At 39.1% G+C, this 25,761-nt stretch overlaps 1 protein-coding gene across 1 annotated transcript in view; it reads left to right on the top strand.

Moving 5' to 3' along the window:
- Positions 1-25,761, top strand: part of Spred1 (sprouty related EVH1 domain containing 1) — a 76,713-nt gene that overhangs the window by 6,000 nt on the left and 44,952 nt on the right. The window lies entirely within an intron of this gene.

The raw sequence follows: 25,761 nt of genomic DNA, 5'->3' as shown, positions 1-25,761 counted from the left end.
GCTGGGTTTGGTGGTCCATGCCTATACACAAGTGCTTAAAAGGCTGAGACCGAGGGATTGTGGTTCAAGGTCAGCCTGGACTATATATATTCTTTCTCAAAACAATCAAAACAAAACAACCCCAACCAAAAGACTTTGGCAAATCCTATCATTTATCTTTATGTTTAGTTCTCCATTTGTAAAACTAGGATATGTCTCAACGTCAGAGGAATGTTAAAATAAATTTAATCTCCCTCCTTCCATAGTATTTTTTTTTTATTAGAGATAAGACAGTATTAAAAAGAAGGCCGCTATCATATTCATGAAGTAATCAGTGCCCATTTTCACTCAGCATGGAGTGGTGTTACTTTTCAAAGAGGATTATTAACCTGTTAGAAAAATTTATTTCAGCTTAACTGCTAGAAAGCAGCTCTTCAGTAAAACAAAATCTAATTCCAACAAGCAGAGTGATGATACGTGTTCCAAATATTTTTTTTTTCCATGTTCTGGGCAAAGACTAAGCAAAAAGGTTTGTAGGTACAAAACCAGCAGGAGGCCAGTGAGATGGGTTTGAAATCAATTTTTTTTGTTCCATATAATTTTTTGATTAAAAATGTTATTCTAAAATTATGTGTGTGGGCCGGGGGGGGTGTTGTGCACATGAGTGCAGCGCTGTAGTTACAGGCCACTGTGAGCTGCCTCACATGGATGATGGGAACTGAGCTCTATCTTCTGGAAGATGAGGATGTGCTCTTAACCACTGAGTCATTGCTCCAGCCCCTTTTACTTCCTGGCCTGGCATCACCTGTAATCCCGGTTCCAGGGGTTCTGACACCCTCTTCTGGCCTTGACAGGCTCATGTGTGAATGTAGTACACATTCAAGCAGGCAAATACACGTACACATGGGGTAAATAAATGAATAAACAAATCTTGAAAAAAATAAAAATGCATAAAAAAGTAGTATTTTTATAGAATTTGTTAAAAGTCTTAGTACCTCACTGAGCATAATGGAGAAGTACAGGCAGGTTTGATGCTGTGCCATCCTTTTAGATGGAAAAATCTGTCTTTCGTGCAGTTTAAATGTAAGAGCTTTAAATATCACTGTATGGGAGGAAGTCTGATGTTTGCTTTCATGGGAGAAGAGATCTTTTTTCAATTTCAGTTATCCAGGAGTTAGACATCTCTTTTTTTTTTTTTTTTTTTTTTAATATATAAGATGGAGTCCAGCTAAGATCTTTATTAGGTTGGTGGGCCAAATTTGCTAGCTAGAATCTTAAGTTTTATCTGTTAGAAGGTTAACTTGGTCAATCAACAGTAGATTAAGTAGATTGCCAATTTTAGTCATGAACAACTGAAGCAAAAATTCATATATATTAATGCTTTGCCCTGATAGTCTTGTAATTCTGAGACAGTTATTTTGCTAATTAAAAATTAACTACATACATGGATCAGTAGTGAATTTGAAGTTTATCAATGAATTAAGACCTTAAGTGAGCATAAATCCATCACTTAAAATCAGAGTGAAGAATCTATATACTTTTGAAAACTGTTTGATTAAAAGATAAAAGTTGGGAACCTGTAAAAAAATAGCTTCAATAAATATATCAAACCAGGATATTGTTCAGCTTTGTATTTTAAGAAGGAAACGCCCCCCCCCCCCCAGGTTTTTTTCCAAGGGAGCAGGCTGCTTTAATGAACAATAAAGGAATTTAACTGGAGCTGAAAAGATTGCTCAGTGGTTAAAGGCACTTGCTGTTCTTCCAAAGAACTCCGGATCAGTTCCCAGCACCCACATGGTGGCTGCCGACCATAACTCCAGTTCCAGGGGATCCTACCCCCTCTTCTGGCCTCCATGGGTGTTGCACATTGCACACACATGGTGCACTTCCAAACCAGGCCAGACACTCATACTTTCAATTTAAAAATAAAAAGGAATTTGATGACATAGATGATATTGCTTTGAATCCGAATCTGTGTGGTATGTACTCCTCCCCAACATACCTAGAACCCAGCGAGTAGTCTGGCTTGTAATTACTGGCTCCCTTAGTTCTTCCCATTGGTGTTTACCCTGACTTAAATAAGTTTAGGTAGTCGGGAAGTGTAAGGAGACAAGGAAGTAAGTAAACACTAAGATGGATCTTCTTAATTGATTTCCTTTGTTTTGAGGAGGAGAGGAGAAATGATTATATTGAAGAAAGATTTTAAAAAGCAATTATGCAAACTTCACATGCCTGTCATGTGCTTCTTGTTCCATGTGTGCACATTTTTGCTTTCTTTAGTGTACATGCAAATAATTACTGTTACACTAGACTTTAAATAAATACCCCCAATAGAAATACAGTCTTTATTTTGTATATTTTTAAATAATCATCACTAGTATCTGTACCTGTTTGATCATATTGTACCAAAAGTTTACCTTGTTATTTTCCCTTAATGAACACTAGGTTTCTGGCCCTTTACTTTCACAGATAATGTAAACCAGACATGGTTGGTGCACAACTGGAACTTCAGCATTCAGGAAGCTGTGGCAGAGGGATCACAAGTTGACAATTCATGCTTGAACCAGCTTGGGCTGCATAGTAAATTCTAGAACAGCAGGGTTTACATAGTGAGGCCCTGTCTTAAAAAACAAAACCAGCCGGGCATGGTGACGAACGCCTTTAATCCCTCTGGAGGCAGAGGCAGGCGGATCTCTGTGAGTTCAAGGCCAGCCTGGTCTACATAGTGAGGTCCAGGACAGCTGGGGCTACAGGGAGACCCTGTCTCAAAAATACCAAAAAACAAAAACATTGTAGTAAGCTGTTTCGGGTGGAGGTCAAAGGTGGATATTGGGCGCTGTGCTCTGTCACTATCTCAGTGACAGACCTGGACCTGGAGTTGAGCTGGCAGCCAGCAAGCTGCAGGAATCCTCCTGTCTAAGCCTCCTCAGCACCCAGGGAGGCTTATATGCATGTGGCCACACCTAGCTTTTTACGTGATGCTAGGGATTTGAACACAGGTCCTCAAACATGCACAGCAAGGACTCTTTATAAACACTGCTCTAGCTCTCCAGTCCCCTTTCAATTAACTGCTTACGTGTAGTGTGTAGAGGAGGGTAATTGTCAAAAAAGTTTCTTTAAATGGTACTTGATATTTTTTCTGTTGTGGATTGTTTATAAGTGAAAGTAATCCCATAATATCCTAGATTCAATTTTTGGTTTTTAGCACCTTGTGACTCCCAGGACATAATTAAATTATGGCTAATATCTGAGGGATTATCATCATTAAAGTCATTTTATAGAAGGTCTGGGTCTGTAGAGCAGTGGGAGAGCCTTGTCTCCTGTGCATGATGCCTTAGTCCGATCTCCAGTAGGGCCTTCTGAAGAAGAGTCTTGTAGAGGTAGTCTTCATGCAGCCACTTTTTAAAAATATTTTACTTATTATTTTTATTTTATGTGTGTGAGTGTATTGCCTGCATGTGAGTGCATCCATGTCATGCAGTACCTGTGGAGGTCAGAAGAGGGCATCAAATCCCCTGGAACTGGAGTTAGAGATAGTTGTTAGCCTCCTTGTGGGTGTTGGGATTTGAGCCTGGGTCCCCTGCATGAGCAGCCAGTGCTCTTAACTGCTGAGCCGTCTCTCCAGCCCCAATTTTAATTTTCGTAATAGGAAGATAGCTTGAGGTAGTACAGCTTCTCTAAAATGTAGAAAGTGCCAAAAACCTTTAATCACAGCACAGGGTTGACAGAGGCAGGCAATCTCTGTGAGGTCAAGGCCAGCCTGGGGCTACATACTGAGATACTGTCTCAAAAAAAAAGACTGAACAAAACAAAAACCAAAATGTAGAAATTGTCACTTCTAAGTAAGGTGGTCTTCGTTGTTTCACAGAGATGGCACTAAATTAAACTGAGAGAGCATTCCTTTTTGGTGTGTTTCAATCTTAATGTTTTTAGATGTGTTTACATTTGATCCTAGCCAGAGGTTACAAGTGATTGTATATTGTATGTGTTGGTGTATGCATGTGTGCATATGTACACATATTTAGTTTGTGGTAGACAGTCCAGTAGTTTGGCTATTACAGTGGTAAATATCATTACCTATTTATGACTTTTGATACATATACTTAATTGCTAACTATTCAACTTCGTTTTCAAACATCATGTTTTGGATGATACTCTTGATACATAAAACAAAAAAATTGATGAAGGTCTTAAATGTCAAAACAAGTTTATGGCGTACTGATTCACAGGAAAGGAAGAGCCCTCCTATATCCCTGGTTTGCCTGGGGCAGTCAATATCTTTTTCATGTTTGGTTTCTGCTTTGGGAAGCAGGAAAGGGGTTAATTTAATATGAGAAGCAATTGTATTTGTTAGTTTAATTTATTTATTTAGTCTTCTGTTGTCCAGACTGGCCTTGAAACCACTGTGTAGCCACAGAGAATGACCTTGAACCACTGATACTCCTGCCTCTGTTCCAGAGTGTTGGGGTTACAGTTGTGGTAGCTCTCACCTGGCAAGGTTTCAAGTTTTAAGAAGTATTTCATTCTGTGATAATCTCTGGTAGGTCTTACCCTTGCTTAGTGATTCACATAGATCAAACACTTGCGAGAAATGCTTTATCTCATTTAATTCTTTACCCCAAAACAGATTATACCTAGCCCTCAGACCCTTTTAGCTGTACAAAATTGGATGAATAAGTTTTTGGTTAATGCTGTCATCATTGGTAGTGGTTTTTTTTTTTTTTTTTTTTTTAAGACAGAGTTTTCCTCTTCCCATAGCCCCAGCTGCCCTGGAATTCACTATATAGACCAGGCTGGCCTGGTTCTCACAGAGATCCACCTGCCTCTGCCTCCCAGTGCTGGAATTAAAGGCGTGCGCCACCAAGCCCACCTCAAATTCATCTGTTCTTTAAACATACGGTTTTTGTTCCTTTGTATTGCTCTGTGATGCTCTTTCAGCCACCACATTGTTTTCTTTCCTGAGATTATTTGAGTTGTTTTGGGTGTTTGAAATCATGAACATTTGCTGTGCTCCTGGTATGTGTGTGCTAAGTATTCTCTTGGGATGTAGGAAGACGGGTTGTTAGATAGGGTGTGAATTTTGAAGTTTATAAAACATTGCCTTAAAAAAACAAAAAGGCAAATGAGTGCCAAATTGTGCCTGCATGTAATTCCAGGTTATACTCCACTAGTTAATGTTAAGAAAGTGATTAAAATTTAACAGTGTGGTCTTGACTGGTATCTTGAATATCAGGTAATTGGGTTTTGCTAAATTGTCTTTGAGTCCTTACTGTGTGCCAGAGACTGAATTGATTAAGTGAACTAATTAATTTACATGATTAATAAACTCAACCCTGTGGGGTAGGTCCAGTCAAAACCATTTTCTAGACGAGGAAGTGGAAGCCTGATGAGGATGAGGTATGGCTCTTCATTCTGTCCTGATGGTGTTGGGCATTGCCTATTGCATCGTCTTCCTTTGGAAACCCTTCTTGCAGAATCTGTTTCCTCAGCGATAGCCTAAGTAAGATGGCTCAGTAAGTTCTAGCACTTCGGCTCTAATTATTTTGTGATTTGACTTAGTCTGTTCATTCCAGCTTTAATTTCTAAATATTGTTATTTGTGTTACTTTGTTTTTTTAGTGTGAAAATGTGAAACAGTTAAGGCTTATTATATAATTCTGTTTGAAGTTAATTACTTTTCTAGACTAACCTATTAGGTAGTCAGAAAATCTGAAGTGATTGTATATACGTGCATTTATTCGTTTTTATTTCTAATGTGTATGAGTGTCTTGTTTACATGTATGTAAATATACCACATGCATACAGTGCCCAGGAAGGCCAGAAAAGATGTTGGAATCCCTGGGACTGAGTTACAGAGGGTTGCTGGCTGCTATGTTGGTGCTGAGAACTAAGCTCAGCAGCCAGCACTCTTCACCACTGAGCCCCACATGTATGCTTGCGTGGTGTGTGTGTGTGTGTGTGTGTGAGAGAGAGAGAGAGAGACAGAGAGAGAGAGACAGAGACAGACTCCCTTTATTCCTGGCTGGCCTGATATGCATTATTCTTATGTATTAGTTAAAATTTAAGAAAAAGAACAACTTGGCATGGATTTGAAATGCACTGATCTCCACAAAAGCTTCTCTACGTGCATCAGTAGCTGGACTGTTTGTTACAGCCTTGAGGTAGTTGTTTATGAAGCCAGTCTTCATAAACATGTTTGGTGCTTGGTTAATGGTTGTAATGGTTGCCCCTTACCCCCACCCCTCCACCTTTCTCTCTTGAGACAGAGCCTTACTATGTTACCTTGCTTGGCCTAGAACTTGATGTGTAAACCCTTGTGGCCTTGAACTCACAGAGATCCACCAGCCCCCTGGCCTCTCCAGGGCTAGGGCTAAAGGTGTGTGCCACCTTACGTGGTATATTTGTTGTTATGTTGTTCTTAGATCCTTGTGTTTTGATTTTTTTTTAACTTATTTTTATTGGTTTGTCCATGTGTATGTGCCACAGGGGTGGGTGCCCATGGAGGCCAGAGGAATGCATCGGATACCCTGGAGCTGCAGTAACAGGTGAATGTGAGCCACCCAATGACTTGAGTGCTGGGAACCAAACTGCAGTCCTCTCCAAGAGCAGCAAGCACTGTTAACTGAGCCATCTCTCCAGCATTTGCCTCTCTTTTTAAGTTTTTCAAAACGATAATTCTTTTATTATTATTATTTATTTAATAACCACATAATAGAAGAAGCATTTCATCACAACCTCATTGACATATTTAGTAACAATTTCCGAAGCAAAGATGCATCTCTTTCAAAATTGGCTGTAAATTTTTAGGTTCACAGTTGAATTAATACAGTTATACAATATTGTACTCAGTATAAACCCTAGAAGACATAAAATTGAATGAGGTTTTAACCTTTAAATAAGATCTCCATTGCATTATTAAAATATACTGCAAAATGATAATTCTAATGTTATAATAATTTACTTTTTGTAAATGGCACAATGCTTAAACCCAGTAATAAACAATTATCCCTGTATTGTGTCAAAGTATGGTATTCTAAATATCAGGCTAACATTAAAGTGTTCAGTCTTGTAAAAATAATGTTTAGGTCCATTTCGGTAAGGAAAAGTTCCTCATTTAAAAGCCATTACATGTGTGCTCCCTGTCTTGGAGGTCCCTGGATGCTTCAGTGCATGGGCGCACAGGGCACAGTCATACATGGGCACGGGATGGCACCTGGTAGAAGCAGCCAGACAGTTCTTAATGTTCTTAATGAAGTGGCTGCAGCCAGCACTTAGGAGATGAGAGGAAGGAAAGGAGCTAACATTTTTTTGAGGTGTCCTCTGTTCCAAGTGTTAACATGGTAAGCAGTTTCCTCAGTGTAATATTCTAATTGAATGTTAGTTCTTTGTAATGCAAACCTTGCAAATAAAGACTCACTGGTGGGGGAGTACAGTTTACCCAAAAGATGAGAAAAACTGTTGAAAGTAAAACTAGTTCACTTTTAAGTGCCATCTTCTCATGTTACACTTAGCTTTACAGTTCTGTAGTCTTATGACTTCCGTAGCTACAATTACAGTCTTTACTGACTGACTGGCTTTGAAATTATACAGCAGGATACATTTCATTTTTTCTTAATTTTTTTTCTTTTTTCTTTTATTATTTTTATTTTATGTGTATGAGTGTATTGCCTACGTGTATGTAAGTGCACCCCTGTCGTGCAACACCGTGGAGGTCAGAAGAGGGTGTTGGATTCCCTGGAACTGGAGTTACAATGGTTGTTAGCCACCATGTGGGTGCTGGGAATCGAAATGGGATCCTCTGCAAGAGCAGCCAGTGCTCTTAACCACTGAACCGTCTTTCTAGCCCCTCTTCTTAATGGTTAAAGACTTTAATGTCACAACTTAGAGCAACAAGCAGTTTGAGATTAATTTATACTTTTGTATTGTGAATGAAATTTCATATGAATAATATCTTAGGTATTACTTAGGTGTATCTTTATATATTACCTATATAATGTTTCTTCATTAGCCAGTTTTGAAATGAATAATGTATACCTTAACTGAGAGGGGTTGGCCCAGTTGGGTCAGTATTTACTATAAGAGCATGTGGTGTGCCACTCGCAAGTCACACATGCACCAACAGCCTAGGTTTCTGATCAGAGGACAGGGGTGGTGTTTAAGGTAAAGAGCAGACAATAAAGGTAAAATCATTGGCCATGAGCAGACTGAACTGTATTTATTTCTCTCTTTCCATTCAGTTCTTTATTCTGAAACCTGAAGATTTTGTGGGTAAAAGGTAGAAATGGGGAAGAGATAAGGCAGACGTGCTGGTCCTTGCTGCTCTTGCCAACCAGGTAATCTGGAAGGTGGTTTTCAGTGTTCGGTATGGACCAGAGTGATTTGACAGGTGGTAGTTACTGGTAATTACTGCTGTTCTGCTTCAGAAATTCTTAAATCTTAGTGTGTAATGTGCACAGTGACAGAGAGATGTAATTCATTAAAAATTTATTTTTTTAATTTATTATTTTTACTTTTAAAGTAGAACTTTAAATACCCTTTGATGCCCTTAGTTTAGTCCCAGAATTGTAGCCCCATGTAGCTGCAGTTGACAATTGAGGTTTTTTTTCTGTAGGCTTGAAGGTATGCCAGGCTTTTGCAGAATCAGAAATGGGGCGAGAGCTGCTAACACTTGTTTAGAATTAACAGCACTATTGTATGTGTTATCTGATTCAAAAAGCAGCTCTGTGAGGTTGAAAAATACATACATATTCATTCTTTCTGTATTTTAGACCTACCAAAAGTAGGGGACAGTTTATGAAGAATATACATAAGTTCTCAGGCAGTGTCCTCAAATGATAACTAGCAGTTGGCGTTGCCAAGTGGGGCAGTTTACACCTAAACAGTGTTATCTGCTGACCGCATAAGTATCTACTGATACTATTCAAGCTTCACCAGTTGCCCTAATTGAAGATCTGTCCTGTGATCATATGCTGTATTGGGTTGTCATGTCTGCTTGGTCTCCCTTCATTTGAAATAGCTCACCAATCTTTCTTTTTATAGTCTTCACACTCTACTTGAAGAGTACTGGCGAGGTGTTTTGTAGAATGTTCTAAATTCGGGGTACACATTGGGACAACAGTGCAGTGTTAGAGTATTGGTGACATTGTGCGTTCAGTCAGGAAGTTGGTGCTGTTGATAGCACCGTGACTGGTGATGTGCAGCATTTGTCTAAAATGCTAGCCAGGTTTCTTAACTTTTAAATTGTCTTTGTAATAAGCATCTTCTGAGGAGATATTTTGAGACCTTGAAAATACCCTATTTTCTGCCATATACTTGTTATTTTTAACAATTGTTGATAATTATTATGTACAACACTTACAGTATTTATGTAAGCATTTCTGTGACCTTTTCAGTCTCTGTGAGCATTTTGATGCTCAGTTGTCTCACACTTGGCCAGTGGGAAACTCAGGCTTGTTGGTTTCTATGTTTTTTTACAGGTCTTTTTTTTTTTTTTTTTTTTTTTTTTTGAGCGCTTCCTTTTTGTATCATAAAGTGTACGAAGTTAAGCTCATGCTTTCTTTGCCTTAGTTTTGGAGTCATCTCATTTTTTCAAGGGCCACTGGTTTATTGGAGAATTGTGCTTAAAAACTACTCTCCCGATGTACTCCTCAGCTTTGGGGTGGCATTGTTTACCTTGTGCTATTGAAGAAAGCTAAGATGGGGCTGGAGAGGTGGCTCAGTAGTTAAGGGCTCTGGCTGCTCTTCAGAGAACTGGGGTTTGATTCCAAGCACCCAAATGGCAACTAACAGCTGTCCATAACTCCAGTTCCAGGGGATCTGATGTCCTCTTCTGCTCTTTGCGGGTTTTGCACAACATAGGTACACATCCATACATTCAGGCAAAACACTCACACACATAAAATAAAAATAATTAAATTTTTAAAAAGCTAAGCTGAAGTTGAAAATATTACTCCTAACACCCAGATAAAATGTGAGGCTGTAACTTCGACCTTCTCTGTTCTAGCTCCAAAGGCTAGGTTCTTTCTACTTACTTATAATATTCCTCCCTTACATTTGTTTTTCCAGTGATTTTTGCCTTTTGTCTTTCCTCAGCTCAATCTTAGTAAAATATATTCAAAATTATTTGCTAATATAATATCAAAGCAGAAAATAGCCATTGCAAGTCTAAAAATATTTGCATGTTGTAACACTGTGTTCTAGACATTGATAGTGTTGGAGTGTGTAGGTATGTTGGGTACCGTATTGATAATATTTTTTGTCTACTCTGACATTTTCCCCGCAAGTATATGGTTCAGTATAGGTGGATGGTAAGATTATTGTAAATTATTTCATTTTCTGTGTGCTTAGGAGGCTTAGGACTTACACATAATGTTCAAATATGACTCACAAATATTTAATGGATGTACTGGCATTTACTAGTGTTCTAGGTGTAATAAAATAACTTCGTTAAATGAGATTTGCTAAAATTCAAAAAAGTTTGTGTTTGCATTTAATCCTCACTGTCTTTCCCATATTCTCTGTGAAAACAGTTAAATGATTTGTCAAAGATTAGTTGAATAACTGAAAGGCATGTTTAAATCTAGTTTTCACAAGATCTATTATGTGAAATATCGTTGCTGTTGTATACATACTTTGTCAGGCTTTCAGACTGTCCTTAGTTCTAACGTTGAGTGTTTTCTGTTTAAATATTTATTTTTCTGACTTGCACATTTTGATTTGTACCCACTCAGCTTTTACTTGATTCATAAAGTGTAGGGTCATCCTTAAATAATTTATCTTAGAATAATTTAATTAATTTTTATGGAGCATTTTTTTCCAGGCTGTTTTGTTGAAGTAGTGACAGCATCTACAAAAAGACCTGTATTTGGGGTGGTACTTTCACATGGGAGGTTAATGCTTGCTTGCTGAGCATTTCTTTCTGAGCATGGTTGCTGTGATATTTTGTAGTCCCCTCTACACAGAAAAGTACACATACAGTTTGCATTTGTATTTCTATATTAAAAGAAGGAAAATATTCTGGTGTTTTAAAATATTAATGGTGAATAATATGGAATTATATTTTAGATATTTTGTAATAAATTTTAAAATGGAAACATGTATGAAGTGGGATAAGGTAAAACTTCTTAAGTTTAATCATTAGTAATAATGGAAATGAGTCTGAAGACAAAAATTTACCTTTGTTGTGAGAGACCCCTTAGAAAGTGTTCTTGTACACCAGATTAGCATGTCAATATATGCGCCTTCTTTTTATCTTAGTATAGTTTGACCATTGGTGAATGGCCAACAAGTATTCTACTACTGTTTTAATTGTTGTTCTTTAAAAATAAGGTTGATTGCTCTGCAGAGCAATTAACCAGTATAAGGCTAAAGCCATAGTTTTTAATGTAGATTATAGCTCTGCAGGCTAGGTTAGTTTTACTTTACTTTTTAGGTTAACTTTAGTAGAATTTAGTTGTAAGATAGATGCAGAATACTCCCAGTTTCCCCTTTCTTCTCTACTCCCTCTCTCTCTCTGCCCTGTCTTGTAAATTATGGTCCTTCTACTTCTCTGTGCTGGAAGTACAGGTGTGTACCCCCTCACCTGGCCGGTGCTGCCTTCTATTAGTCTTAGAAGTACACCTCCATAGGGACTTTGGTGTACTTTCTTCCCACCCCCACTTTGTTTTTTTGAGACAGGGTCTTCCTATAACCCCAGCTGGCTTGGATCTTGCTATGCAGACCAGGCTGGCCTCAGCCTCATGGAGATCTGCCTGCCTCTGCCTCTTGAGTGCTGTTAATTAAAGGTGTATGTGCCATGCCCAGTCCTTCTGCCCAGTTTTTGGACCCAGATGGACCATGTACTAGTTGTGCTTAGTTTCCTCATTTGCAAAATGAATTTAATAATCACATCTGTTTTAGAAGATTTTATGAGGATTAAGTAGAATCCATAGAAAGCAGAGTTTTGAACTGTGTGTTCATGGTATTCACCCTAGATAGAAAGTACAATCAGTGATAGATCAAGAAAATTTCATCAAAGTCCAACTTAGTGAACCAGTGAGTTTACTGGGGTTATTTATAGGAGCACGGATGACTTAGGCAACTGCATCACTAAAAAGCTCAGTCTACCACAAAGGAGAAATCTCTTCCTCTCAGCACTTGCTGACTGCTTATGTCCTCAGGGAGGGACCGAGACCTTGAGGACCACCTCTCCACCCCCAGGGGAATGTTATTAATATTATTTGCCCAGTCTGCTGAGATTTTCCTGGGGTTGCTCATAGATGCTCTGTGTCAAGACTGTAGCAATTAAGTTCAACCCAGAGGAACCAGCCGCACGTATGTCTGCACATAGCGAGTACGAAAATGTTAGCTGTCTATTGATATTATTACTAGAGGTAGTAACTCATTGCAAATAAATGTTAAAAAAATCCTGTTGTAGATTAAGCTCTAAGCAATACAGGTCAAACATTTATGGGGACTTTGTAATATAATTTTCACAAATCTTGACTGTTTTATAGATTTCACAAATCTTGACTGTTTTATAGAAATTTGGAATGGGAAAGGATTTTTATTAAGACCTAAATAGCCTGAGTTTATTAAGACCTAAATAGCAATACTAAAGCCTGAGATTATAAAATAATTAGCTCACAATATTACATTTGTAGGAGCTGGTGAGATGGCCCAGTGGTTAAGAACACTTATTGCTCTTGCAGAGTACCAGATATCAGTACCCAGTATCCATGCCAGCAGTTCACAGTTGCCTGTAACTCCAGCTCCACAGGCTCTTATACCCTCTTCTGTGGTCTCTGTGGGTACCTGCACACACATTCTCTCTCTCTCTCTCTCTCTCTCTCTCTCTCTCTCTCTCTCTCTCACACACACACACACACACACACACACACATACACACACACAGATGTATACATAAATATAAATAAATCTTTAAAAAGTATTACAGTTGTATTATGTCTGTCTCAGTGGAAAGCTTGACTTCATGACTGGCAGTTCTGTGTTGTCTCCTGAGAACCGTCACCTCTGCTGGCAACCCTAATGTCTATTCTGGGAAATAATTTATTTTGGAGAAATAATCATCTCCTTTGTTTTTAGGGATTATTAATAAACACTAACAGCACTGACTTTTTTTTCTTCCCAGAGCTGAGGACTGAACCCAGGGCCTTGCACTAGCTAGGCAAGTACTCTACCATTGAGCTAAATCTACCCAACCCCAGCACTGACTTTAAAGTATTGGCAATATAACTTGGAAGATATGTCAGCTTTGCCTCCTTACAGGTATATGGCTTTTAAACAGAATCTCTTTGCTAATCTCTTCCACAGGTCCATGATACAAACTTTTGTAAAAGCACTATTGAGATACTCCTGGTAGCCAGACTATCTTTGCAGGAAGCATTTATAGAACTTTTTAAAAGAAAAGAACAAAGATAAAAAGTGTCTGTATCCTTATTATCTAGTTAGTTACTGTCACCACCTTCGTCTCAGCTTTTTAGTTAAATCTCTTATTGTTTTTGTAGGAGTAATTACAACTGAGTTAGGCTGTCAGATCTGTCTTTTCTAAAATGATGAAAATGATGTGATTTCAACTTAGGTTTAGGATTTGGGGGTAAGCAGTATATCCTTCAAGTTGATAATGAGCCTGTGTGTAGACCAACAAAAACACCATTTTTGCATAATCAAAAACAATTATTTGCAAAACCAAATGATTTAGGATGAAATCAGTGCTAATTTTGTGTCTTACAAGTAAAGGGACTACTTGGATTGTGAATTTGTAACAGAAGCAATGTTTTCACTTTGTCTTGATTGCAAAGCTCAGACGTCACCCAGGGGGTCAAGAAGAGAGGTTTATTCTAGCAGCAAGTAAGGAGTTCCCAACATAGAAAGAAAGTGTGAAGCTCTCTAACTCTTACCTGTTCTCACAGGACAGACTCATTATCATGTGGATAAGAGGGCACATTCTTAAGCATCTTAGTTTGAGGTCATGTCTCCTTCATACATTGCATGTTCAAAAATGGAAGATGAGAACACCCTTGGGCCGAATTCTTTTACTATTATAACAAGCAAAATTCACTTCTAAGTCACTTTAAAAGATGAGCAGATTGGCTTGGACAGTGTGGCTGCACAGCCAGGGTGTAGGTGAACTCTAGGTCACCTTGAAAGTTTCTATGTCAGGGCCTTTTCTAGAAAGAAAGAAAAAAAAATCAACTTTTAAGGTGAGGTTATAGTCATTTAAATGGTCCGCAGCCCCTTTTCCTAAAGATTAAGTGATTGTCATGGAAAGTACTGGCCTAGCCTCCAAACAAGCTATATTGACTTTCATTTACAGAGTGTACTAGTCACAGAATAGATGGTATCCCAAAGAGAAGGTAGTGACTTGCTTGGGTAGTGAGCCTAGCCCATCACCTGACATTTGTCTCTCAAATGGCTATTTTTTTTTTTTTCCTGGAATACACCTAACTACTGCAATAATCCAAAATCCACCAGTATGGTAAGATACTCTAATTGGAGGCAAGTTGTAGGACCTGGTCGAGTGGAACTTGCTGATCAGTGAACTAGTTCCAAGTAATAAAACCTCGTGATTTTCTTCATATGCTAGGAATAAATCTCGACTTTTCCTGAAAGTAAAAGTAGAACCAGCAGGTGGGAGTTACAGGGAGAGAGCAGATTTTGTTCTATGTATAGCAACAAGAACTTGTTAATGTGGCTTGTCTGCAAGCAGAATGGATTGACTTGGAAAGTCGGAACTAATCATTATAGTTATTTTCTGAGTGAGACAGAGGATTGATCATCCATGCCAGTCTTTAAAATGGAGAGCTGTCATTAGTCTGGATCCTCCAGGTTCCTTATAATTTTTAGGTCCATGCTTTTTAAACTCTCATACACTTAATTTGATATTCTGTTTTTTTCAGGTTTCCACTCTGAAAATGCTTGTTTGCATAAAAGAAACAGAATGCTTCGATTTGGGGAAATACTCTATGGTTTGAGATTTATAGTTGAAGAAAAATGCTGATCTCCATTGGTCTTTTCCTGTAGGGAAAGCAGCTTGCACATTCAGTTGATGTTCACAGAAGTTCCTTACAGTTCTTTTACTTTTTGCATGTGCATATTATGCATGTTTATGTAAGTGTGAGTGCGTGCGTGTCTGTGTGTGTGTGTGTGTGTGTGTGTGTGTGTGTGTGTAGGCTGGAGATGGTTTTCTTGATTGCGCTCCCTATTATTTACTGAGACAGGGTCTCTTGCAGAACCCCAGGCTTGCCTATTTAACCAGTTAAACTAGCCTAGTTTGCCAGCTGGCTCCAGAAATCCCCTGCCTCCAACTCCAGAGTGTTGGGATTACAGATGTGTCCTGCCACATCTGCCTGGCATTTACATGGGTGCTGGGATCAAATTCTGGTCGTCATCCTTGCATGGCAGACACTAATCCACTAGACCATGCCCTGGTCCCAGTTGCTCACAGTTCTGAATGCAAAGTTGATACTCATTTCTATGAGCTTTTATTGAGCAAAGCTGACTAATGCTACAGAAAGTATCAGACTGCAGTTCAGAAAGGATAGAGGCTGTGCTTAGCATACACAAGGCCCTTGGCTCAGTCTCACTGCTGCCTCCCCCATAGAGAAAGTCCCTTTTTATGTTTGTTGAGATGTTTGTCTGTTGATAGAAAGGCTCTCACTTCTTACTTTAAGAAATTAACTTCACATTTTCTGAGTTCATAATGCTCCACAATACTGTGTCCTTGTCCCACAAATGCATCTCTCTCTATTTAAGGAGTGCATAAAGTCTTTTTTATTCTTTAACTTACTCTGGTTTTGTTTGCCTCAAAAGCCACTGACCTAGATGGATTAACAGTAATAGAATGCTTTGAGTTTGTGGGTTTAGAAACATTGGAAGTTTGTTATCTAAGCCTATTTACTGGTAGCAGTAAATAATGTATTCTGTATGCCTTTAGTGTAATCTGACTCATTTATAGACTCAGTTTTTTTTTTTTCCTAGCGATAGCTGTTTTTATATCATCCTTTCTTTTTTCCCCCTTCAAGTAAGGACCATGGTTTGTAGGTATACAAGTGTTTTGCTGTCATACTATTTTTGGTTTTAAACCACATTTCTCTTGCTACTTTGTTTTTTACTTATTTTAATTTTAATTTTATTTTATGTGTATTGCCTGCATGTCTTTAGCCATATATCCAAAATGTAATGGACTACTGAAGTATTTTCCCTGCTAAATGGGGACTCTTTAACATTTACTAGTGCTTGGGTTGTTTTTGGGGGTGTGGTCTTTTTGAGACAGGGTCTCCCTGTGGCCCCAGCTGGCCTAGAACTCACTATGTAGACCAGGCTGGCCTCAAACTCAAAAAGATCTGCCCGCCTCTGCCTCCCAAGTGCTGGGACTAAAGGCACGTACTACCACGCCTAGCTTAGGTTGTTTTATTTTATCTTGCATAATTTCATTGGGTTTTTTTGTGATCATAAAAAAGGAAAATAAAAGTAATCTCCATGTCTTCTAATACTAATGACATTATTTTGTAAATTGTCCTAAGGAATTAATATACTTGTAAAAGTTATTTCTCCAGAATGAGATCTTTGAGTTTAAGAGAGCTTTGAGCTAGCAAATAGGCATTGATGTGGGAAGTGTCATAGAACATAGCAGTGAAATACAGCTAACAGCACGCCGCAGTGCTGCGGTAGAAGAGGCTGTGTGGGAAAGTGGATGGCGTGGCAGTGATGATTCCATCAAGTCTTAGTTTAAAATATCCACCAAGCCTTCATTGCCGAGATTAGAGTCGGCTGAAAAGATACAGAAGTACAACGTGCAGGTCAGCGGCGTAGAAGCTAGGCAGCACAGGATGCCCTGTGATTCGGTTCATTTTCCTAGTTCTTGTTTTTATATTAATTATGCATTTCTCAGCTGGATTCCTTCACTGTTGGCTTCCTTCCCTTCTATCTTTTCTTTCAATCTGCAAGGCAATGTGGTTTTCTTTTTTACATATAGCTTTTCCATCCTTTATCTGCTCAAAATGTGTTTTTTTAGTGAAGAACAAAGCCATTATTTTTACCATGTGTGAGCTAGTCTGTCTGTGTCTTGGAGTGGGTTAGTGTGTTTATCAAATGCAGGGTTTTCTTGCCTTAGGGCCTTTGTCTAAGAGAGTCTTCTATCAGGAGACTCCTTTTCTTCCTTAATAATTTACTTCTTTTCCTTTGGCTGTAGGTTACAAAGAGCACCTAGTTCCTGGAAAGACTTGGGTCTCAGATCAGGGGCAGTTTTCTTTGAAAGACAAGAATTGAGAAGAGTTCTATATTGTATGGCTTTTGCCTGGATTTAAGAATGGATTTGCTTGTACCTGCCTCTGTTATTAGAGTTCCTTCTGGAGTCTTAAGTTTACTGCTCCTAGATCAAAGTTAACCTCACAGGCATGGGGTAAACGACAGCTTCTCGAGGAAGGGGATTCAGAAGGGAATGGTAGAATACACTTTGAGCTTACAGATCCTCTACAAAGAAAGGTGTGAGTGATTATAAGCTTTCAGTGGTGGAGTTTGTGGTCATCTGAAGAGGTGCTCCACTCTGCAGTTCTCTTGTGCAAATGGAGTCTTAGTATTAGAGACTGTTTGGTCTTTGAATCTTAATCAGTATTGGATATTGAAATTTTCACCTTGTTTAGGACTAAACTTTCACAAAATATTTTGTCTTCATAGAGGTTGGTTAGTATGAGATGTTACTAAATTGAGATGAAGGTGGGGATTTGTCTGTTTTCCATTTTCTCTGTAATTGTGTATTGAACACCTGCTATACCAGATAACATTGTGTGTAGAGAACAAAGAAAAGAAAGGCTCTGCTCACAAAAATCATAATCCATATTAGTAGGAGACAGATAAAAACATTTAAATTAGTAAATGAGACCATTTCAGTTATAAGCATTAGGAGGAAAATGAAGCCAGAAGAAATACATAGTAACAGAATAGGGTGACAAGGAGGTAGGTTCCAGGATAACTTCGGCAGGATTCATTAGCTGATACTGAAGAAGGGAGCGTGGTTGAATATTTCAAGTCTCAAGTCTAGAGGCCTTGGGCAGGAGACTGCTTAAGGACTAGAGTGCTGTTGTGGTTGGAGTTCATTGATGGAGCGATGGACAAGGTTAGGACATGGAGCCTTGTAATGAATTTGCTGAGGTTTTTGAATTTTGAATTTAATGTTGAAGGACTGAGTATTCAACAGTGTGAAATGAAAAAAATCATTAACACGAAATATATTTAGCTTAAGTTGTTAAGGATAAAGTAGTAATATCTTATTGTTTGTAGATTCCAGAACATGCTGTTTATTTACTCGGAATGGGGGGCAGTTGAGACAGGGTCTCCCTGTTGCCACAGCTATCAGACTGGTCTCAAATCTTACAGAGATCCACCTGCTTCTGTCTCCTAAGTGCTGGGACTAAAGGTGTATGCCACTACGCCCAACTGCTGTTTATGTAGTTTTTGTTGTATAGTTCTTTAGTTTTAGAAAAGATAAATTGAGCTGGGCCTGGTGGTGCATGCCTGTAATCCCAGCATTTGGGAGACTGAGGAAGGAAGTTGCTGTGTTTGAGGCAGACTGGATTACATAGTGAGTTCTAGACCAGCCTAGTCTACAGTGTGAGACCTGATCTCAAAAACAAATAATCAGATGTATGTAATAGTAAAAGTGACTAAAAGATTATATTCCTACTTTGTTAAAGAATCATTACTAGTTACTTTAAGACAAATCTTGAAAAATGGAGTGAAAACAGTCCACATTTAAGTGAACTACCATTTAAGAAACCAGAGCGTTCACACAGCCAAGGACATCCAGCTTCTCTAAAGTATGCAACCTTACAGCCCAGCTTCCATTTCTGAGGCAGCCACTGGTGTGAAGAGTCCTTTGGGTGGCTGCAGCTCCAGCGCTGCCGTGTTCTCAGACCCAAAGCTGCTCTGTTGGCTTTTGTATGCTTTTGACCCCTGCTTTAAGACCTACAGCACTTTTACAGGTGTATAGGCCACTGTGAATCTTCTGTGAGATGACAAGAGAGAGAAAATTCAAACATTTATTTATAGCTACTAATTTCTTTCTAAAACACAGACCTTCTAAAGTGATCTGTCTTAACAAAAAGATTATCAGAACCTGATTATAACTTTACTAATTATCCCATATTACTGAAGAAACAAGTGTTCTATACTTACTACACCAATTTATTACTACTGTGTTCAGATTATCTTCTATGATTTGCTTTTGCATTTTGAGACAAAGCCATTGTCTTTGCTTTTATTACATTTCAAATTATCCACCTATGTTAAGTATCTTGGCTCGTGTCATTGACTTTTTGTCTTTAAAAGGATTATTTCTCCCAAAGTTTAGTCTGTTTTATATTCCTTTACACAAGTTTCTGATTTGCTCTCAGAGCTTCCATTAAATTGGAATAATCCCATTAGAGTAAACATCTGTTCCTCTGAACCTCCACAGCAATTTGTAAACCTCATTCCCCTTACGTGAGTCAAGTTAGCTGTACTGTGAACACTTCTCCAGGAAAGGATCTGTGTCTTATCTCTGGGTACTTTGTACTTAATGCATTGTGTGTGCAGGGATGTGCTTGTGTGTGCATGTGTATAGAGACTGGAGACTGACATCAGATGTCTTCTTCCATAGCTTTCACCTCACCTTTTGAGGCAGGGTCTCAGAAGTTGGAGCTCACTGATTCAGATGGTCCTGCTGACCAGCAGGCCTCAGGGATCCTCCTGTTTCTGCCTCTCCAGTGCTGGTGCTACAGCAAGCAGCACACGGCTGTGCTGCATGTTGGGGGTCTGAACTTAGGTCCTTATGCTTGCGTGCCAAGCACTTTACCACCTGAGCCTTAGTGTATTGTCCTACCTTAAAAATCCAATGAATTTGTCCATCGTTTGTCCAGTTTTAAAAAAATCTGTTACATAAGTGTGTCATAAGTGCTGTTGCTTAGGCTCTCCATGTCATTTTAAAACATTCTTTTTATGTATATGAGTGTATTGCCTGCATGTAGGTAGGTGCACCAGTGTCATACAGTGCCCGCAGAGGTCAAAAGAGAGTTAGGACTGGAGTTACAGACAGTTGTTAACTACCGTGTGGGTGCTGGGAATTGAACCCCTGGACTTCTGCAAGAGCAACCAGTGCATTTAACTATGCCATCTCTTCAGCCTTTCTGTATCACTTTAGGTGCTACCTTTTGATGCTCTTAGCATATATAGATACTCATATTTTTGCTTCTGTGACAGAATACCTGCTATAAAAACAGCTTCCAATGAGGAGAGTGTTATTTGGGCTGTATTTCAGAGGTTCAGTCCATGGTTGCTTGGCCTTCTTGCATTGGCCCTGAGATGACGGACCATCTCATACCATGGACCATGGCAGGGAGGAGAGCTGCTCACCTTCTGGGGGCCAGGAAGTGTGTGGGATAAGAGAGAGGTGCCAACATCCTCTTCAGGGGCATGCCACCAGTGACTAGGTACCACTTCTAAGGGTTCTACCAGCTCCCAAAAGGACCCTAGGCTGGTGACGAAGCCTTTTAATACATGGTCTTCAGGGGCTCACTTATTGTGAGCCAGACCTTGACACCATACTTCACTGTTGGAATACTTACTCTCTGTTAGCAACTGGTCTGCATCCTGCAGCACTGCCGGGCTCAATCTTTACAAGCTTATAGTCTTGGAGATTTTCTTTGACTTGTGCAATTTTTAGATTACCTTTTCCCATTATGTATATTCTACCTGAGTTTTCTTCTAAAGAATAGATCTAGGCTTCTGTCTTTCAGCTTTGTCTGTAACGACACTACTGTAGTCTCAGGCGTCAGTATTAAAATAGTATCTGGATTCAAATAGCATCTTCCTAGCAGCCTTTCTATCTTTGCTTTCTGGCTATTCCAAGCTTTCCTGATTCTATTTTTTTTTAGTAAGTATTCTTAGATACCATTTTAATCATATCCCCCAACATAGACGCTAGAATACTTCCCCCTTCTAATATATAAGGCCTTCTACCGGTGTGATTCTTACATACTTGAACTCATTTTTCTTGTCACTTGAAATTTTCAGCTCATGTGTGTATAGTGTACATGTATTTTACATATCTTGCACCATCTTTCACGATGTGCTACTCACTTTAAATGACTTTTACCTTTTCTCAAGTCTGTGCCCATGTTGTCCCCATCCTAGTGTAGTTGCCTTCTGTAGTTTAGTCTGTCAGGTACACTTCGACTCATCATCTGTAGAGAGTTGCTAGTTAGGGAACCAGCCCTTCAGGCCTTTGCATTCAGAGAACTAACTCTCCAGGTGTGTTTGTTTCAGGAATTAGCAAATAAGCCAACACAGACAATTCAGACAGCCAACCTCACAGTTGTGTGAGGTTTCTCACTGGCTTTCTGTGCTGGGTCTGCATGAGACAGGTGTGGGTGTGTGTTGGTGTACATTTATGTGTATCAGTGAGTACAGAGAGTCCTTTGTAGCTTCCACTAGAGGAATCCAAGAGCCTGAAACTGAAGAATGAGATAAAAGTGTGCGTGTGTGTGTGTGTGTGTGTGTGTGTGTGTGTGTTGGAGTGTGTGTGTGTGTGTGTGTGTGTGTGTGTGTGTGTGTTGGAACTGGGTCTCACTGTGTATCTCTGACTGGCCTGAAACTTGCTATGTAGACCAGACTAGCATCAAATTCTGCCTCCTCAGGACTGGGATTAAAGGTGTGCACAATCACACCCTGTTAGAATTTATTTCTCATTGGTGGAGTATAAATGTAAATGCATTTTTTTTGTACAAAGTTCTAGTTCAAAGAGCTTAGGCTTTTTATTTTACTTTGAATTTTGTGGTGCTGGGGCATGAAAGTCAGGGTTGCTGGCTTGGTAAGCTTGTGCCTCACCACTGGATTACTCCGAATTTTAATTGAGTCTTTGCCCTTTGATTTGGGGAGGCTTATATATGTTGGTGGGTATGGAGAAATGGAAGGTTCCGGATCTCTCGCTGTAAGAAAAACTAGTTCTGAGAGTAAACCTTAGTTCATTAATCTATAGAGCCTGTTATCAGGAGAGATCTTTTGGTTCACTAGGCACTATCAGACCTTGTCCCTGGAAGGTTTTATTCAGGAGAGTGTATGTCCTAGCTTTCTAGGAGCTGGCTCTTTGCTCTTGTACCCAAGATTCAAATTTATTATTTTATAATACTCTATTACAATCCACTATTCTTTTTTAGTAGTTTACTACTACAAATTTTTATTTTTTTATGCTTCTTGCAGCGTTTGTTTTTGTTTTTGTTTTTGTTTTTGTTTTTGAGACAGGGTCTCTTGTAGCTGAGGCTCTGTCCTGGTCTTGAACTAGCTGTGTATCCAAGGCAGGCCATTAACTTGTGATCTTTCTTCCTCTACCTCCCTAGGCTAGGATTGCAGGTGTGTGCCACCATGCCTGGCTTTCAGTGACCTTCTTGATGATGTGTTTTTGAAGAATATCTTATTTGCTAAAAGTATCCGTGACTTTAAGGTTTATAACTAATTATTTAAGAAACCTGGGCTGGTGAGATCGCTCAGCAGGCAAAGGCATTTGCTGCCAACCCGATGTCCTCAGTTTGATCCCTGGAACCCACAGGGTGAAAGAAGAGAACTGACTCTAGCAGGGTGTCCTTTTTGACATCCCCCCATACATAATAAATAACTTTTTAAAATCTGTAAGAAGTTGCTAATTATTTTCTACTGATGTTTATTCATAGCTGGGTAGAATCTTATTAAAATTAATGCTGTATATGATCAGACAATGTCCATGTTCTGACAGCTGATATTAACAAAGTGAGTTACGATAAGGAAGCCTTTCTTTAAATAAGACATGTTTGTAAGGAAGTCCCTGTTTATCTAGTGGTTATTGTTGTAATAGTAAACAGCTGGGAAAATCCATTCTTCTTTGTTGAAAATGACTTTGAGTTGACTTTAATTCTGGTTGTCTGGAATCCTAATGAAGATGGACTGTCATGGACTGTCACCTGTGTCATCAGGCAGCATTTTGTCTATTGATAAACAGCACCGTACTAGGAGGACTGAAGGAGCTGTGGAAAGCCACTTATGGTCTTCCCTGGCCCTGACTTGGAGAAGTTCTGTCTGTGGGAGAGTAAAGAGATGTTTTGGTTCCTCTCTGGAACCAGCTTAGCTTCTACTTACCTGTGCATCTACGTCTTCATAACTGGACTATCACTTAAGCAGAAATGGCAAGAACAAAAACAAAAAAACTCACCTGATATCTGTTTTTGGGGAGGACTTCTGCTAAGCTAGCACCTGTAGGGCTGTCTCCTAGTTGGTGTTATTTAAGAGTACTAAGTGTGCAATGTGCAGGGTGATGGGCTTTGATTGTTTAGTTGGGCTGAAAACAGTCTGTTAAGAGCAGATAGATTTTATTGGAGGAATCACAAAAATAGTAACTGCCTAGTGAGGAATTGATGGTAAATGCATAGCGTTCATAAGCGAGAAGCCTGTCTAGCCTCTAGAAGCCGGCATGTGAGGGAGAGAGTGCATGTTTTTATATAGGAGTAAAGAGCATCCTTTAGGAGAGAATTCCAAGGCAGGGATGCACATTTACTTTCTCTTTAGTGAGGACTTCAGTTTCTAAGAAAGAACATTCTACACTTTAAGCACACCTTTCTGTGTAGTGTCTCATTACAATTTTTAAAAATAAGCTGTCCAGTATCATGTCTGTTTACTTATTTGTAATTATGGAGTACTTGTCAGAGTTGACATAGGCTATTTATATACATTTATTTACATATATATATATGACTTCAAATCAAGTTTTGAAGTCTTAGGTATGAATTTTTAAATTTTTTAATTGATTACCTGTTGGACTAATTGAAGCATATAGTTAGTATTTAATCTGCCTTACAGTGTATTTGAGAAATGCAAGTACATCCTATCACTCTAATGATTCTCCAAGCAAGTTAGAACAGACCAGACAGGGTTTTTGAGACAGAAGGTCTCACATTAATTAGATGTGTGGTTACTGTCTTTCAGACCAACACTAAGAGGATTGTAGGGTTCGTGCAGATTTCCTCCTGTCTCCGTGTCTTCCTGCCTCTTTTTCCTTTGTTTTGTGTAGCTATGATTGGCCTGGACAACACTTTGTAGACCAGGTTAGGCCTGAAGTTTGCTTTTGATTCAGTGTTTGCCTGGTCATGGTTCACACCTACCTGTTTCTAGGGTTCTAATAAGATGGTTCTGGGTGTACTTTAATCTTTTGGTGTTTCTATCAATGAATGGGCCTTGGAACAGCATAACATTTTTACTGCTGCTGTCCTTTAAAATTTTTTTGGCTTTCATTATATTTTCCATTGGACAGTGCTACTACTATTGGACATTAAATTTCCTGTGAAAACTGAATCCGTTTATATTGCATTTAGGAAGAAGGAATGCCTAAAAATTTCAAAGGACCCACAGTTACAGTTTCTATTTCCAGATTAGTATGGCTTCTTAAGAGGAAGTTTCTAAACTGCCTTCTGTAGATGAAATGTTGTGAACACTGTAATTTTTTATTTGATTGTTTAAGTCACCTTGCACTGTCTACTCCTCAAAGCCACCATTGAAAGGTATTCACAAGAAGAGCTTTAGCTGTTTTTGTGACTCCTTTTCGTCTGGTTTTATCTTGATGTTCTGGGTATATCCATAACTAACGCATTCTGCTTTCTCTGAGCTGTTCTGTTGTGGAATCTATCCCTGCTCCTAACTCCATGTCTTTCTTGTGTCTTCAGTTTTATTGCATCATCCTAAAGCTGGCATCATATCCTCTGTTCCTCACCTGCCCTCAAATGCCAAGATCTTAATGGACCTTAGCATGCATAGAGCTGAGTGCTGTTTCACCTCTGCTAATTGAAGTCATATGCACAGAACCTTAGGGAGTGGACCGTGTAGTCACAAGTCCCGGCTGCTAAACATAAGGTACTCTGCTGGCTTTCAGCGTTGAGAGGACTTCCCTTCTCAGGAGAGCCCTTGAATCTCCTTGAACAGTTTTTCTCACCAGATGCTGTTGCTACTGACCAGTCCAGTTTGGAGAGTGTTACTTCAAACTACCCATAAACCCTCAATTGTCAAAAAAAATCTCTGGTAACACAGGCAAGACCAAGCAATGACAAAGCAATAAAATTTTGCTAAAGACACAGAAAGAAGAATAGACTCCTGTATCTTCTTCCTACCTGGTAGAAAGGAATTTCACATGTAATTTTATTAACCTTACTTAGAAAAATGGAGCCGTGTCTAATTTTTCCTTTAAGAATTATTAACCAAGTTGCAGTAGCAGTTAACCGAGTCTTCTATTCACAGCCCACATGGTGAAAGCATTTACAAAAGAATTCCCTTTCTAGCTTGTCTATCCTCCTAGCTTCTCTCTTAGGACAATCTAACTTTTATACATCCAGCATGAGAGCATCAGCCTTTCTTCAGGAAACACCTTGTTTGCTGTGTACCCTCTAATTTCCAGAGTCACTACTTCAAGTTTCAGGAGACAAGCTCAGTATCTTTAGGAGAGGTGCATGTGGGGTATTCTATAAAGAGTACAGAAAGGACTGCAGGACCAGCTGTACTTGAGCAAGTTAGTAAGGTGGAATACTATAAAAAGTAAGTAGGTGGGAACAGAGGTATTGGCTCCGAATTGAGGGAAGGTGGCTGTCTCGTGTAGAGTGAGTTAGTTTTTGATGTGAGGAAGGGGAATACGACTGTTTAAATTAATACCACCAAAAATTATTTTCTGCTATTAGAAGAAATATATATACAAAATTGCTAGCTCCTGTCACAAAGTACTCAGCCTTTCAGAGTCTCT

Source organism: Nannospalax galili, unplaced genomic scaffold (genome assembly GCF_000622305.1).
Source record: "Nannospalax galili isolate Female #2095 unplaced genomic scaffold, S.galili_v1.0 scaffold629, whole genome shotgun sequence".
NCBI lineage: Eukaryota > Metazoa > Chordata > Mammalia > Rodentia > Spalacidae > Nannospalax > Nannospalax galili.
The sequence above is the reverse complement of the archived record's forward strand: the minus strand, read 5'-3'. Positions and strand labels throughout refer to the sequence as shown.